General features: G+C 42.5%; 1 long non-coding RNA gene across 1 annotated transcript; it reads left to right on the top strand.

Moving 5' to 3' along the window:
* The first annotated feature begins 130 nt into the window (after positions 1-130).
* LOC146386249 (uncharacterized) lies at positions 131-3,338 on the top strand. The gene is made up of 5 exons (XR_014800562.1): positions 131-311; positions 778-856; positions 1,142-1,178; positions 1,796-1,891; positions 2,679-3,338. It is a non-coding gene; the product is annotated as an uncharacterized LOC146386249 (long non-coding RNA).
* Positions 3,339-7,523: the final 4,185 nt, after the last annotated feature.

A 7,523-nucleotide genomic window follows, 5' to 3' on the forward strand; every position in this document is an offset into this window, starting at 1 on the left:
CCCCAACAGTCTACCTGACTTATAAAGTTTGTGGATATAACAATTGAAATTCCTCACAAAGTTGAAAGAACTTAAAACTTTTCTGTTCTGTTAACGATTCAAACTGTTATAATTATACATGGCTTAGAAGTTAAGAGTAAATACTGCTTTCTTAATTATGATTTTTGAGTAAATGTTTTTTTTCCGAGCTCCGCATGTGTACGTCAACTACGTCATGACGTTTTCTCTCTAACCTGAACGACGTTGACAGAAAATTCTGTTCAATATGGCTGCCCTTCTCGAGCGACTGGAGAGCACATTTGGAGAAACTTGTAAGTAAAACGGAACCTTCGTTATGTTTATTTTTTCTGTAAAAAAAGCAAGTATATTAATATGTTGCAGCCAATAACTTGTTTTCGAATGCGCTGTTGTTTTAAAAAGCACAGACCCAGGTGGTGAGTAGTTGTTCGCTGTTGTTCGCGCTCTTTTTCAAACTGATGATGTCATTAGTTTTACAGTTTTAACCGATTAAAACACAGTTTTAATAAGAATTGCACATAAAGAAAGTGTCTTAGTGATATTTTAACGACCTATTGCCAACGCAAGAAAGTTGGCGTTTTTACAACAGCAGCCTCATTGTTCGGCAGGTTTTTTTTTTCTTCTCATTAGCATCGTTCAAAAGTGACTTAGCTAGCAGTGGCAACTTCTATCTAAAACAATTTAAATATAGCAAGGTGTTGTATATTTAGTGTGCTGATAAGGTTTTCAATATTTTTATTTTTTCTTCCAAGGCTGAAGGCTGAAGACCGAAGACAAAAAGACAGAAGAAGAAAAAATTCAGACTGCAATTAATTTCAGGTGGAGACAGTAAACACAGGTGAGTTGAAAGATCTATTGAAGAGTCCTTTCTTCATGGCCATTAAAACATTTTTAGGTTAAAAGACCTGTTTTTTTTGTTTTTTTTTTTAATCATGCCCCTGCTTTGTCACACTGAATCATGTTGAAAAGATATATTTTCATGGCTCCCCCCATTACCATTACCTTGTATTTCTTTCTACCAGTCTATTTTATTTTGTGACATTAACATCTTAAATGTACCCCGCCAGTTTAATTATTAATAGCTGTGTTAGTATTTATAATGCATTTTTTTTATCATGTGCAGATCTACCAAGGGTCAGTGGCACAGTTCACCTTTTGTGGTAAGTTATAACACTTCATATGTGGTCACATAAGTAAGTTGTTTCATCAGTTGTTCAGTTCTTATAAAATAATATTGTATAATTGTACCAAATCACTGAGGATACATCCAATGTGTAAATCCCAATCAACAATTTTACTGTGATATTCGCTCGTGTTTAGAGAATCTCCATTATCTTTGTTACTGAGTTTCCATTTTTGTAGGGCCAAATTTGTATTAAAAATTAATATTTTCATATGATGTGAAATGACTCAATCATTTCTAATTTTTAGAAGAAACCATTCATTAAGTCCCTTAAGGTGCAGATTTCATATATTGATAATGATAAAATTAACACAAATTAAAAGTTTCACTGATAAACACACAATTTTTCCTTGCTTTGAACCCCATGTTCTATATAGATCTGGAGAACACTATTTTAAAATATTGTGTAGGGTTTTTGTCAAATGATTAAGAAACAGACTCTTTGTCACAAGAGACAGAAAGGTTGTATCTTAAAAGAAATGTCTCCAAAATTTAGTAGAGTCCGATGTCATGCAGTTTCATAAACATGTATTCTCCCCAAAGAATGACACCTGAAAACTTTGCGTTAAATGAACTTTTCTTTTCCCTTTTTAGGAGGTGCCTGATATCAACGTGAAACGCACTGCAGTGCTTCGTGCCTTTCCTGTATACCTGCGGGAGGAGGATCCAGAATTCTTTAAGACATGTAATGTAAGTGTATTTTTGCATCACTTAAATTCTGCCTGTGAGATAAAATGCCATGGATTTTTTTAAATACAATTTAATACCCTAGCAGCTACCAAATTGTACAAGCAAAATACCCTCTCTTTAGAAAACCCTCACACACACACAAACACACACACAGGGTCAGGAGCAGGGCACAGGCGTATCACAGCACTTCGGCTATGCTGCAGGTGGCCCCAAAACCAGGCTGAAGTCGAGATTTAGTTTCTTTTTGAGATAAAGTCATGAAATAAAAAATTACTTTTTTTTAGAAAAATAACAAACATACAAATTATGTAGTGCAAGAAGCTAACACTTTAGCTTTAGTTAATGTACATTTTTCAAAAAAGTAGAGTACCCTAACTCGTTACAAAGTAACCCACTACACTGCTGAATGTTTTGCTAGATTACAGGTCATGCTTGTCTCATTCTCTCAAACCAACCTTACTTATTTAATTGGGGCGATCGTGGCTCAAGAGTTGGCAGTTTGTCTTGTAATCGGAAGGTTGCCGGTTCGAGCCCTGGCTCCGACAGTTTCGGTCTTTGTGTCCTTGGGCAAGAAACTTCACCCGTTGCATACTGGTGGTGGTCAGAGTGCCCGCTGCCCGCAGTGTCCGGCAGCCTCGCCTCTGTCAGTGCGCCTCAGGGCGGCTGTGGCTACAATGTAGCTTGTCATCACCAGTGTGTGAATGTGTGTGTGAATGGGTGGATGACTGAATGTGTAAAGCGCTATACAAATACAGGCCATTTACCATTGATACTGTGTCTATTCCAGGCGGACGCATTGGATGAGTCGACCCTAATTGACACTCCAGTTGCCCTTCTCACTGTGGTTACCGACGGCCAGTCCAGTCCATTTTACTTCCTCAAGCATGGCTGTTGTGGTGAAAGGCGACTAGGGTGATGCGTGATATTCCCAGATGCATTTGCTTTATTGTTTGGCTTGATCTATGCTCTGCATTTAGACGACCCCAGGAAGCTGGTTCACACATTTGCCTTTGTCCAAAATATCTTCATGGGGCTTGATGACGGCAAACCCCTGAAACCCCTGCCTACATGCTCTTAAAGAATATAAGGCAATGTTTGTTAGGACATGCACTCTGTTACTGAGCACTTTGTTTGAAGCACTTTATTTAAAGCACTCTAAGTTTACTACAGGCTTTGGGTGGATTTAACTCCATCAGTTTATCTAATTTTCCTATACTTGACTGCCTGTTCTGGTTATTTGGAAGCTGATCGTCTTTGTACCCATTTTAAAAATTTGTTTTTCATTTCTATTTAAAAAAAAGTGATTAGTATTTGACTTTTTGTTTTGCATTTTTGTGTATTTTGTGAAAGTTGCAATTAGGACTGATGTCGTCCTTTGTGATTTTATAAAAAGATAAATGTTCTACACTGAATTTATAATGCTCACTTTATGGTGCCCATGTCCATGTTAGTGGTTTCATAAAAACATTTGTGATGTTTTTAAATTTTCATGAAAAAATGTTAAATAAACAAAATGTAAAGTAACTGAATTTCTGTACTTTTTTTTTTAGTAGTCTACACTCAAACATTGAAACATAAATATCTTTTAATTAATAATCATATAATTTGAGTTTAGGTTGTAATATAATTGCATTGTGTTGCATCAAAATGATAAACTACAAGAAATACAAAAATATTGAAATTAAAGTATACAGTCTTTGAGTAAAGCTCAATTAATAAAATATAAAAAATAATTTTAAATTTTTAGGTTAACAATAAATACAAATTTTGAGTACCCCCATACTTAGAAGAGATGAGTTTGTGTACTTAAATCTTTTGAGGTAATCAGTTTCCACAAAAGTTTTGAGTTCAGTCAACTAATTCGGGTTTACAGTGCAGGACACCCCGAGGGACACGGTCGAATGCCTTCTCCAAGTCCACAAAACACATGTAGACTGGTTGGGCAAACTCCCATGCACCCTCAAGTATCCTTGAGAGGATAACGAGCTGGTCCAGTGTTCCGCGACCAGGACGAAAACCGCATTGTTCCTCCTGTATCTGAGGTTCGACTAGCGGACAAACTCTCCTTTCCAGCACCCTGGCATAGACTTTCCCAGGGAGGCTGAGGAGTGTGATCCCACTGCAGTTGGAACACACCCTCTGGTTCCCCCTTCTTAAAGATGGAGACCACCACCCCGGTCTGCCAGTCCAGGGGTACTGCCCCTGATCTCCACGCAACATTGTAAAGGCGTGTCAACCAGGACAGCCCTCCAATGTCCAGAGCCTTCAGGAACTCAGGGCGGACCTCATCCACACCAGGGGCTCTCCCACCAAGGAGTTGCTTAACTACCTCAGTGACCTCGCCCCCGGAAATTGGCGAGTCATCCCCCTCATCCCCAGACTCTGCTTCCTCCTCGGAAGACGTGTCAGTGGGATTAAGGAGGCCCTCAAAGTATTCCTACCACCGCCCGACAATTGTCTCAGTCGAAGTCAGCAGCGCTCCGCCAGCACTATACACAGTGCAGGTAGAGCACCGCTTTCCCCTCCTGAGACGCCTGACGGTTTGCCAGAATCTCTTCGAGGCAGTCCGAAAGTCTTAAACCTGGTTTAAATCTGGGACTCTCCACCATTTGTCCCTCGAACTGAAGAAGCTTCTCAGATGAGAGGTGAAACGTCTTCAAGCAACTTAAAGAAGTCCAGACGCTTTTCTTTGCAAGCTCCTTTGACTATGATGACCTGGATGACTGAGAACCTTCACAGAAAATTATGTTTAATATTTGTTTTTGTGGTTATTACAGTATATGTGTAATAATGTCTAAGCAATATCTCAGCTGACAAGCAGGAGGGGAAAAAAGAGAAAGAAAATGAAGTTTTTTTTAAATATAGATAGATCTTAGATAGATCTTAAAGTATGTGCTAACGAGCTGGCTGATGTTCTCACTTCCATCTTCAACCTCTCCCTCAGCCAGAGTACTGTCCCCACATGCTTTGAGACCACAACCATCATCCCTCTTCCCAAGAAATCTCAGCCACCTGCCTAAATGACTATAGACCAGTTGCACTGACTCCAGTCATTCCAAAGTGCTTCAAGAGAGTGGTGCTGGCCTACATCCAGAGCAACATCTCAGACACTCTGGATCCCCTGCAGTATGCCTACCAGCTCAATAGGTCCACATCAGACGCCATCGCTGCTGCCCTTCACTATTCCCTCTCCCATCTGGAAAAGAAAGACTCATACATCAGGGTACTTTGTGTGGGATGACAGTATTGAAGGCGGAGCTGTAATCAACAAAAACTCACTCACAAGCTGGCAACACTCAGCCTGCACCCCACCCTATGTGACTGGCTACAGGACCTTTTGACTGGCAGACCCCAGACCGTCGGGATCGGCAACAGGACTTCAGCCAGCATTATTACAAACACTGGCGTCCCACAGGGTTGCGTCCTCAGCTCCACCCTCTACACCCTGTACACCCACGACTGTGTCGCCTCTAATAGGGATAACATCATAGTTATCATAGAAGAATCATAGAAGTTCGCGGACGACACTGCAGTGATCTGTCACATCACTGGAGGGAACAAAGCGGCTTACAGGAGAGATGTGGTCGGTCTGGTGTCATGGTGTGAGGACAACAACCTCATCCTCAACACTGACAAGACAAAGGAGGTGAAAGTGGACACAAGGAAGAAGAGGAGGCCTCACCAGCCGCTGTCTATGTGGAGCCTTGAAGTGGAGAGGGTGAGCAGCTTTAGGTACCTGGGTGTCTACATCAGTGAGGACCTCACCTGGACACTGAACACCACACAGTTGGTCAAGAAGGCTCAGCAGCGGCTGTATTTCCTGAGGAGACCGAGGAAATTTGGTATGTCGGCCATGATCCTCAGCAGGTTCTACAGCTGCATTGTGGAGAGTACACTGTTACGCCCCTAGCCTAGGCGTGTAGAGACGCACATAAGGTTGGAGGAGAGAGAAGCAAGTACCCGCCCTGGTTCCTAAACCAAAGAGCCGAAAACCAGTTATGAGTCAAAAGGTGATTTTATTTAATGTCAGGAAGCATAGCTCCAGGGTGAACCCAGGCCAAAATAATAAACAAAACCAATTAAGTCCCGCCAGAGAAAACTAACTAAACTTCCTAGCCCAGAAACCGGAGAAAACAGTTCAAAAGAAAAGGCGGCTCACCCCTTCAGCTTCAGCCTATGCATGCATAAGCACTGAGTTTATACACCAGTGGCGGCTCTCACAGAGCACGCTTACACAGATACAAAGTAACCCAAAAAGTTGGAAATCAGGGCCAGGTCCGCGTCTGCTGTCAAAACTGCTCGCTCGCTTCTCTCTCTCTCCCGGCAGCTGTCAGAGTGGCTTTTTGAACGCAGTCACGTGCTCCATGGTCCAATCAGCAGCCCACTACTCTTCATTAGGGGAAGGAGCTGCAGAGAATCTTGAGACACAGTAAAGAGACATAAACACAGCAGCTCACACAGACTTCTTATGGCCACAGGCCGTAACACCCCCCTTCCCAAAATCAAAACGTCTCCTTTGTAGATGTTTTGACAGTTACGATTAAAGGAAAATAGGTGATAATACATTTCTGTACCCTTTTTATGGCGAATTTCCAGGATGAAATCTTGCACCAGGAGAGACCATCTCATGAGCCTTTGGTTCGAGTTCTGCATTCGCATTAAGAACACCAGGGTATTGTGGTTGGTATAAACGATCACAGGCGAGGGGCTGGAACCGACGTACCTCAAAATGCTGCAATGCAAACAGCAGGGAAAGGGCCTCTTTTTCAATCATGCTGTACCTTTGCTGATGGACGTTGAATTTCTTTGAGAAATCGCCGATTGGGTGATCCACACCATGTTGATCTTAGTGCAATACGGCACCTGCTCCGCTGGCACTGGCATCTACCTCTAATTTAAAAGGACGTGCAAAATCAGGGGCAGCCAGCACTGGAGCACTGCAAAGGAGAGTTTTAACAGCCTGGAACGCACTCTGACACGCAGAGGACCACACGAAAGGTTTTAACTCGCTAGTGAGGGGTGCGACCACTTCTGCGAAATTTCGACAGAAACCCCGGTAGTAGCCCACCATGCCAAGAAAATGGCGGAGCTCACGCCTAGTACGAGGGGCAGGAAAATCCAGTATGGCCTGGATTTTCGCCAAAATAGGGCACACTTGTCCCTGACCCACCTGTTTCCCTAGATACGTCACTGTGGCTTTGCCAAAATCACACTTGGCGAGATTGAGGGTGAGGGATGCCCTTTGCAAGCGATGGAACCCATCTGAGTGTTTTCATATGCTCTGACCGGGTGTCTGAGTAGACGACAATATCATCCAGATACACTTCACAATTGCAAACGCTTCCCAGCACAATATTCAATTCATAAGGCGTTGGAATGTGGCGGAGGCGTTGCGCAACCCGAAAGGCATGACAGAGTACTGAAGAAAATGGTCAGGAGTAACAAAAGCAGAGATGTCGGCTGCATGTGATGTTAGAGGAACTTGCCAATAGCCCTTCAACAAATCCAGCTTAGTAACAAATTTCGCAGAACCGACCCCATCGACACAATCTTCCATTCTGGGAAGAGGATAGGAGTCAGGTTTGGTCACGCTGTTCACCTTACGAAAATCCGTACAAAACCGCGGGGTTTT

This window comes from Perissodus microlepis, chromosome 6 (assembly GCF_051167445.1).
Source record: "Perissodus microlepis isolate ML-2025 ecotype Zambia chromosome 6, ASM5116744v1, whole genome shotgun sequence".
Lineage (NCBI taxonomy): Eukaryota > Metazoa > Chordata > Actinopteri > Cichliformes > Cichlidae > Perissodus > Perissodus microlepis.